The sequence below is a fragment of the Sorghum bicolor genome, chromosome 9 (genome assembly GCF_000003195.3).
Source record: "Sorghum bicolor cultivar BTx623 chromosome 9, Sorghum_bicolor_NCBIv3, whole genome shotgun sequence".
Classification (NCBI taxonomy): domain Eukaryota; kingdom Viridiplantae; phylum Streptophyta; class Magnoliopsida; order Poales; family Poaceae; genus Sorghum; species Sorghum bicolor.
In genome coordinates this window covers 19,759,901-19,770,516 of record NC_012878.2, presented here as the reverse complement: position 1 = coordinate 19,770,516, position 10,616 = coordinate 19,759,901, and positions in this window count along the sequence as shown.

Sequence of the window (10,616 nt, the reverse complement as noted above, 5' to 3'; positions counted from 1 at the left end):
ATTGATCTTGAAAAGACAGTCACCTAGATCCAGTCTTAATTTCCCAAGGTAGCACTGCATCATGTCCATACACCAACTGGTAAGGTGAAACTTTGGTCGACCCATGACAAGCCATCCGATATGACCATAAAGCTTCAATCAACAATGTATGCCACCTCTTAGGATTTTCTTCAATCTTCCGTTTAATAAGTTTGATAATTCCTTTGTTAGACGCCTCGGCCTGTCCATAAGCTTGAGCATAATAAGGGGAGAAATTTAACACTTTAATCCCCATACCGATTGCAAACTCATCAAACTCCCCTGATGTAAACATAGTACCCTGATCGGTAGTAATTGTTTGAGGAATACCAAATCGGTAAATAATATGCTCTTTCACAAAATCAATCATATTGGCCGATGTAACTTTCTTCAAAGGAATAGCCTCAACCACTTGGTGAAATAATCAGTGGCAACCAAGATGAATTTATGCCCTTTACTTGATGGCGGGTAAATCTGGCCGATTAGATCAATAGCCCATCCTCGAAACGGCTAAGGTTTAATAATGGGATTCATGGCCGATGTGGGTGCTCTTTGGACATTGCCAAATTTCTGACATCCTTGACAACCCTTGAAATATTTAAAACAATCTTCAAGTATAGTCGGCCAATAATACCCATTCCTCCTAATCATCCATTTCATCTTAAAAGCCGACTGATGTGCACCACACACTCCTTCATGGATTTCTCCCATTAAACTTTTAGCTTCATCATCACCTAAGCACTTGAGAAGAACTCCATCAATTGTCTGATAATACAACTCATCCTCGAGGACCACATACTTGGTAGCTTGAAATCGAACACGTCTCTCAACTTTCTTGGATGCATCCTTTAAATAATCAACGATTCCTTTCCTCCAATCATCGGCACTGATTGCCGATAACATGTTAACCATAGGTTGATACCCTGAAGCATGCTGAGCCAACTGATTAGTCTCCTCATTATGTAATCAAGGAACATGCTCTAAATGGAAATCTTTGAATTCCTTTAACAGTCGCATACTCTTTTCATAATAAGCTATCAAGACTTCGCTCCGGCACTCATAGCTTCCAGCCAATTGATTTATAACCAGCATAGAGTCCTCAAAGACTTCAATAGCATCAGCATGGACTTCTCTTAACAATTCCAACCCCTTTATCAAAGCTTGATACTCGGCTTGATTATTCGTTGATGTGGCAACAATCGGCAAAGAGAACTCACAATTTCTTCCCCGATGGGAAATTAACACTATGCCGATTCCTGCCCCCCGGTCACACGTGGATCCATCAAAGAAGAGCGTCCAAGGTACAATTTCCAAAGTCTCCACTGCACCGCGATGTTGAGTCACAAAATCGGCCATAATCTGTCCTTTAACCGCTTTAGCCGATTCGTACCGCAGATCGAATTTCGACAGTGCCAAGATCCACTTACCGATCTGACCACTCATAATCGGCATAGATAGCATAAATCGGACTACGTCATCTTTGCATATAACAGTGCATTCAGCCGACAACAAATAGTGCCTCAACTTAATACACGAGAAATATAGGCATGAACATAATTTTTCAATAGCCGAATATCTGGTCTCAGCATCAATCAACCTTCTGCTTAAATATTAGATCACACGTTCCTTCCCTTCAATTTCTTGAATTAAAGCCGAACCGATGACCATCCCATCGGTAGATAAATATAATCTGAAGACCTTTCCTTGCTGAGGTGGAATCAGAACTGGAGGATTCATCAAATAGTTCTTGATTTCATCTAAAGCCAACTGTTGCTCTTTCCCCCATATTGTAACAGAACCGACCAAATTATAAGAGATTAAGCCTAACAGTGACCATTTGCATAGTCAAACCATCACGCTTAAGCCCATATAATCCCGGTAGTCCGTGAAATCTCGAAGGATTTCAAACCACATATCGCACAACAGCCAAGATCGTAATAAGTTTAGCGGTCGCCATTCACAAATACATCCAGATTTCAACATTCATAAAATACATCGGAGTTCTTAAAGTTATTACAAACCAAGTTCTTCAAGTAGCGGAAGCTTCGTAGTTCGAAAATACAACACACACGCTTAGTCTGATACAGTGCCATAGTTCGGTCATTCCCACAAAAGCAAAAGAGAAGACGGAGTGACCATCGCCCTTGGTCTAGTCATCACCCATGGCTGGGTACAGACAGAGGACGCAATAACCATAGTACATTTGACCATCTGCAAAATGACATGGGAGTAGAACCCTGAGTACGAGAAGGTACTCAGCTAGACTTACCCGTCATAAACTTAAAATAAAGACTCATCAAGGATCATGAAGGCTATATAGTGGGGTAGCTGACAACCATTTTGCAAAACCGCAGGATTTTACTATCATAACCTACATAAGTCTTTCTTCTTTTAATTTGCTCAAGTTGAAAGTATCATTACCTATCATCTAGGTTTGCACCTGCACTATTACAAGCGAGTAGAAGGCTATGATAGTACCTCATCATAGCATTTCTTAAAACCATTCATCAACATAACCCAAGTGTTCCATAGTCCTTACTACGAGGACGAAGCTCATGTCAAGTGCTCACTATCCAGGAGCGATGGCGATTCGAATCGATTTCTAACCAGCTGGCGATGTATTCCCCACACAAACCACACTCACTGATCAAGTGAGCTACAGATCACCGTATTACAGTATCCAGGACCAATTCGCGGGTTCGGCAGGCACCGCCAGTACCCGAGGACCGTTCCGGCGACCGAGGTATCCAAGGTATACCAAGGTTGCGCGCCGCGCCCTCGTCGTTCTCCTCAACCATCACCAATACAGCGCATGGCGGCTCGATTCCCGGCCCCGATAGTGTTCAGGCTTCGCGGTCGGAACGACTTATCCTTCCAGCTAAGTGTGGGGCATGCGTTCAACATGACAAGAGGGCTGTCAACGATCGGTCCTTAATCGACGCAGGCAGGGGCACTATGGTCAACCCACCATAAGACCCTGCCCGGTCTCCAGTTACATTCCATACTTGGTTATTCTTTTCCCCAAGCAACCAATGCTTAATCAAGCAGGTATCCACCTATTTCTGGCAGGTGATAGGAAATCACCTGACTTCTACCGGACTAAGCAAGCTAAGCATAGACTCTGTGCCTATCTACATAGGACAAGGTAGGTGAACGAGTAGGGATAACCAGGAGTACATATGCATCAACGGTATCAATCAAATCCTATCACTTAGATGCAATATAGTAGAACAATTATAGCGCATCATATAAGTTAGCGAGAATAGGGAGACTTAGAATGCTCCGGGGCTTGCCTTTCTCAAACGTGCTGGGTCGGTGATCCGGACACTCCTGCAGCTCCTCTCCGGGTTCCTGTGCTTCCGGAGGTTCCTGCTCCTGAATCTCCTCGGGTTCCTCGGGTCCCACTTCGTTCTCCTGCGAGCCTGTATGATGCATGGGTGCTTATGAGTGGAGTGCGAGATGCCCGAGTGGATGCTTGTATGAGAAAGTACCAAAGGAGTCATGACATGATGCATATGTAATGTACTCGGTCATGCTCATTACAAGGTAGTCAACATCATCCAAGAACAAACAATTGAATCAAACATCTATTGCATTCTCTTCTACAATTATTTTTCAAATGCAACCAGCAATCACATGATGCTTCAAAGATACACCAAACCCAACCTATTCTATTCAACCTATATACACAACAATTCAAAATTTTCTTTATTCATTTCTAGGCCCATTAAAAATCACATGCAATTTTGTTCATCAATAAATTCCACAAAAATTACAGGAGACTACCAGCTAAGCATAAAGTCTACTGTAAATTTTTTATAATTTTTGGATACTTATTTTGAGCCACAAAAATCACAAGATTAATTCATAGGGTAAGTATAATCACTTACTGTGATATAAGTGTCAAACAACAGATTTCATATTTTTACAATTTGTCTAATATCATAAGAAACATCCACGAAATTTTCCAGATTTATTGCATCATCCAATTAATTATTAAAAATCATAAATCACTGCCATGCAAGCATTTAAATTACCTTAAATTCATCTATACACCAAATAATATGTAGCAATATTTTCCCAGTGAGTAAACATACATGCAGAGCCAACAAATCAAGTTTCAAATTTTTCTGAACCATATTTTATTTAGTATGCATTCTCCAAGTTTAGCAAAAACATGGATTAAATATATTCATTCAGAAAAGTTACTCAAACATGACATGCAATTACATCAAACTGTAGATCTGGAAATATAGAGCACACCAAAATTTATTTCATCCAATTTGGAGCTATAGAACTCAAGATATGAATTTTACAAGTTTTGAATCAATTTTTCTGGAAATCATTTATTCAAGAAAACCGACGAAAAAGGCTACGCGCACCCAGATCTACACCCACCGGGGTCCCCCTGCGACTGACAGTGGGTCCCCGACCCCACCGGTCAGCGAGACCCAGAGGGAGCTCACCTCCGACGAGCAGATCTCGCCGGCGGTGAGGTCTCCGGCCACGAGGTAAGCACCAACGTGCTCCCCGCAGCGAGGCGCACCCAACGGTACCCTTGGATTGACCGGAGGATGACCGGAACACCTCCGACGAGCATGCATGGCGGCACGGCGGCGCTGCTCGCCGTGGCCAGGCCGCTTCGGCGCGGTAGAGCGTGCGCAAACGCCTAGCGACCCAGGAACCAGCGAAAAGAGGCCGAGAAACACAAGATCCGTCGCGGCGGAGTACTCCAGCGAGCTCGGGGTAACTCCGGCGAGCGATTCATGGCGCTCGACGGACTCTCACCTCGGTAGAACGCGCGCACAAGCTTACCCTAACGATGACGAAGGCGCTGGTGCTCTCGGCGGTGAGCTTGAGGCTCTGGTGCGGTCGGCGGCGAGCGGTGGGGCTTTCTCCGGCAATGGCGCGCGGAGGAGCTGCTGCTGCTGCGCGGTGCGAGCGGAGGGAGGAAGGAGAAGGAGGGCGCGGGGGACAGAACGGAGGAAATGGCCTGGGAGCCCGAGCCGGCGTCCCGACCAGGGGAGGTTGGAGGCCGGCCGCGGCGCGTCCAACGCCGGCGTACGGCCGCCACGTGGCCGGCGCCGGGTGGAGCGAGGCGGGCGCCGCGCGCGCGGGAGAGAGGGGAAGGGTGAGGCAGGCCGGGCCGCTCGCTGGGCCGAAAGGGAAGCGGGGTTGGCCCAGCAGCGCCTGCCCCTTTCCTTTTTTTTTGAATTTCTTTTCTCCAAATTCTTGCTAAATTCATTTGGACCAATTTAAAATCATTTTCACCTCTTGCTCCCAAAAACAAAGTTGTTCCAAAACAAAACTCTACAACTTTGCTTTAATAAGCAAGACCAAATTCCAAATAGAATTTGAATTACAAATTAAAACTTAGTTCTAGGTTTTTAAATAAATTCAATTTGGAAATCTTGTATAAATTCCATTTCTCAAATTCCATAGCTCCAAAAATTACACAAAAATACTCTAAATTCTTCTTACACATAAATCAACCTAGTTTGAATATTTCACATTTTTGGAAGCAAGCATCATATTTTAGCATAATTAAAACACATGAAATGAAGCACATAAAATCATGTTTTGGGATGAATGACATGCTCATGATGCTATGCTTGATGAAAATGCTTATGCATGTTGTGATAGGGCTAAATGCATGCTTAACACCTAGGGTGTTACAGCCCTTCCCCCCTTAGGGAAATCTCGTCCCGAGATTTTGGGTTACTAACCATTTCTTATGAAATTTTGGATAAACTGTTTTCAAGTAATCCTCTGTTTCCCAGGTGGCATCCCTATCGTCATGATGACTCCACACCACCTTATAAGTTCTGACAATTCTGTTTCGGGTTACCCGTTCCTTGGTATCCACAATTCTCACTGGTTGCTCCTTATACTCTAAATCTGCTTTTATTTTGATCCCTCGAGGTTCAATTCTTTGCTCAGGTACCTTCAAACATTTCCGCAGTTGCGACACATGGAAGACTGGAAAGATCGAGCTCAACTCTTCAGGTAACTGAATCTTGTAGGCCACTGGGCCATTCCTCTCTAGTATTTGATACGGTCCCACATATCTGGCTGCAAGCTTGCTTCGAACTCGGAAACACTGAACCTTCTTCATTGGCGTAACCTTGAGGTACACATAGTCACCTACTTTGAATTCAAGTGGCCTTCTTCTCTTATCAGCATAACTCTTTTGTCGGGATTGCGCTGCGCGCATATGCTGCTGTATGATTTGTACCTTCTTCTCTGCCTCATTCACGAAGTCGATACCATAGTATCTTCTCTCCCCAGGTTCAACCCAGTTCAACGGAGTTCTACATCTCCGACCATACAAAGCTTCGAACGGGGCCATCTTGATGCTCTCTTGATAACTGTTATTGTAGGAGAATTTAGCCAGAGGTAACCATGACTCCCATGATCCCTTGGATGATAGCACACAGGCCCTCAACATATCTTCCAATACTTGGTTTAGCCTCTCCGTTTGACCTGAAGTCTGGGGATGGTACGCCGTGCTTCTTATCAGACTGGTTCCCAAATTCTTATGCATTCGCTCCCAGAAGTGAGCGGTGAACTGTGGTCCTCTATCTGATATGATGGTATTGGGAATACCATGCAACTTAACAATCTCAGCCATATATATATCGGCATACTCGGGAGGTCTGTATGTGTTCTTGACTGGAATGAAATGAGCCGACTTGGTTAATCGATCTATGATCACCCAAATCGAGTCATTCCCCTTACTCGTGGTCGGTAATCCTGTGATAAAGTCCATACTGACCTCTTCCCATTTCCACTCTGGAACTGATAACGGTTGCAACAGATCTGCAGGTTTCATATGGATGGCCTTAACTCTGCAACATGGGTCGCAACGGGCTACATATGCGGCTATTTCCTTCTTCATCTTGGTCCACCAAAAGTGGGGTCTTAGAACTTGATACATTTTGCTACTACCAGGATGAATAGAAAGCTTAGAGAGATGGGCTTCATCCATGATGCGATTCTTCAATTCTCGATCCTTCGGGACTACTAACCGATGTTGAAACCACAGTACCCCTTTCTCATCAACGCGAAATTGAGATTTTGGGTCATCTTTGATCTTCTCCTTGATGTGGAAAATACCCTCGTCTGTTTTCTGTCCTTCAATGACTTGACTCTCGAGTGAACAACTGAGTTGTATGTGACATAAGACCTCAGGATGCATGAGATTGAACCCATCTTCAAACCACGGTTGAACCGCTTGATAGTGCGGTTTACGACTCAACGCATCTGCTACTACATTAGCCTAGCCCGGATGATAGTGAACTTCCAGATCATAGTCCTTGATTAGCTCTAACCACCGTCGTTGCCTTATATTTAGCTCGGACTGAGTGAAGATGTACTTCAAACTCTTATGATCGGTATAAATGTGACACTTATTTCCCAGCAGATAATGTCTCCAAATCTTCAAAGCGTGTACCACTGCTGCTAACTCGAGGTCGTGAGTTGGGTAGTTGACTTCGTGCTTTCTCAACTGTCGGGAAGCATAAGCTATCACCCTGCCATCTTGCATCAACACACACCCCAGGCCACTCTTCGATGCGTCGCAAAACACAGCAAAAGGCTTTTCGATATTAGGTTGTGCCAGAACGGGAGCAGTGGTTAGCAACTTTCGCAAGGTGCGGAAGGCTAACTCACACCCTTCCTTCCAGACAAACTTATGATCCTTTTGCAGCAAACTTGTCATTGGCTTAGCAATCTTGGAGAAGTCAGGTATGAATCGGCGATAATACTCGGCCAGACCAAGAAAACTTCTAACTTCCGAGACAGAAGTTGGTGCCTTCCAGTCCATGACTTCCTGCACTTTTGACAGATCCACAGCAATCCCTTCTTCCGACAGAATGTGCCTAGGAAAGGAACTTTCTTCAACCAGAACTCACACTTGCTGAACTTGGCATATAACTGATGCTCTCGTAATCGTGTCAGCACGGTTCTCAGATGTTCGGCGTGATCTTGCTCATTTTCGGAATAAACCAGAATATCATCGATAAATACCACAACAAACTTATCCAATTCTGGCATAAAGACTGAATTCATCAGATACATAAAGTATGCAGGAGCATTTGTCAACCCAAAGGACATGACAAGGTACTCATACAACCCATATCTGGTGGAAAAAGCAGTCTTCGGGATATCCTGCGGACGAATCTTGATTTGATGATACCCAGACCTCAAATCTATCTTGGAAAACACTTTTGCCTTGGACAACTGATCAAACAGGATATCGATCCTTGGCAAGGGATACTTATTCTTGATTGTCACTGCATTGAGTGGACGATAGTCCACGCACATGCGCAACGATTGATCCTTCTTCTTCACAAACAACGCTGGACAACCCCACTCTGACGAGCTTGGCCGGATGAACCCTTTATCCAGTAGCTCTTTTAGTTGATTCTTCAACTCAGCGAGTTCGTTTGGTGGCATCCGGTACGGCCTTCTAGATATTGGTGCTGTACCTGGGATCAACTCAATTGCAAACTCTACTTCCCTATCTGGGGGAAGTCCTGGTAATTCCTCAGGGAAAACATCAGGGAACTCACAGACAACTGGGATCTGTGGTAATGGAACCACGTGCATAGCACAAGAGATGCTAGCAAAGTCACGACGGGGCAGAGGTACTTGAAAAGAGCGATTGCTCTGCGGTTCTCTGAGGGATAACATTCTCTTCCTAGTATCTATGACAGCACCCCATTCTCTCATCCAGTTCATGCTCATGATAACATCCAAAACTAACCCAGGCATGACCACTAGATTTACCGGAAAAACTCGGCCACTTATATCCAGGGTTGCCCCTCGGACCACTCTATTGGTTAACACATCTGCCCTGCTGAGCTGATGCGGTAGCCATAACCCAGATCTGTAACTGGTTGACTATGCTTTTGTGCAAATGCTTGGCTCATGAATGAATGTGATGATCCACAATCAAACAAAACAACTGCAAGATGTTGGTTGACAGGAAACATACCAGTTGTTACCGGTTCTCCTTCCGGGATCTCCTCTATCGAGGTATGGTGCACACGAGCTGGATAGGTTGGCTGTTGCCTCTTGGGGTAGGGACATTCCTTAGCAAAGTGCCCCATCTTGTGGCAGTTATAGCACGGACCCTTGGGTGCATTGTTGACGGCAGGTGCTGCAGCTTGAACTGCCTTTGGCTTGGCAGGGGCTATCGCCACCTTGTACGGCTTCTGCTGTGTTGGATGCCCGGTGTTCCTTCTTTGCGGCGGTCGGAACCTAGCACCTGGGGCAGGTGGACGATACTGCTGTCGCCCTGCCACTGGTGCCCTGTACTAAGATGATCCGGCTTCAAAAGCCCTCTTACGTGACTTGGATGCACTGTAGTTGTTGTTGTTGTTCTCCTGGGTGAGACAGTCACTGATGTAAGCATTGAAGGTAGCCCTGGCCCCTGTACCCATGGTCTTCAGCACCTTTGGATTCAAGCCCCTCTGGAAACTAGCAATCTTCTTAGCCTCCGTGTTTACAAACTCAGGGGTATAGCGAGCGAGATTATTGAAAGCATGTAGATACTTCTTCACCGATTTCGTCCCCTGGGACAGCCTCATGAACTCCCCAACCTTCATTTCAACCACACCCGGAGGAATGTAATTTCCTTGGAAAGCTGTGGTGAAACGGTTCCAGGTAATTGGGTTTCCCTCTGGGTAGGTTGTACGGTGATGGGACCACCAAATCCCAGCGGGTCCTTGCAACTGATGTGCCGCATACTCAGCCTTAAGTTCTTCTGTCATTCGGAGAAGACGAAACTTCTGCTCCATGGTGTTGATCCACTCATCTGCCTCAAGCGGTTCCAAAGCCTCTTTGAAGATTGGTGGCTTGGTATCCATGAAGTCCTTGAACGAACTGTACTGGTTGACCTCTCGGCCACCCTGATTATCCCCACGACGGGTGTTGTCAGCTATGTTGCGCAGAGCCTCTTCCATGTTGCGCTGCATCTGTTCCATGTTGCGTTGGATCCCCAGAAACTGCGCGAAAAACACGTCCGCAGTGTACGGAGGAGGCGGTGTTGGTGCTCTGTCCTCATTCCGTTGGGCCCCACCTCCGGATGTACCTGCTCCAAGGCCCGGATTGCTGTTACCCCCGCCACGTGTTTGCACCATCTGCATACGTCAATGATAAGCATTTGTTAGGAGTTGTTATCAACGGTAGAAATGTGTAGAATCGTGCCGTACTGAATTTACTGAGGGAATAAATTCGCACAATAAACAGAGGCACAACAATTCATCATCTACGCACAACATCACTAACAGATTACTTAACATTTACGCAACAAGGTTCGCGTACATCCAACTTGCCAGCATACATATACTGGACTTTCAGCATTAACTTATAAGTCTTACATAGCCTAGATCCAAAAGTACACGACATGCCATGCAACATACAACAACACAAGAAGAAGGACGAGCTCTAGAGCCCTAGTATCTACTCGCTATGGTCACTGTCCATGCCGGAGCCATCCTCATCATCATCTCCACTAGCAGCTGCTCCTATCTCGGGATCCACGTCCATCTCGTCCTCAGAGTCTAGCTCAGCTGCTCCAGGCAGGTGGTGAG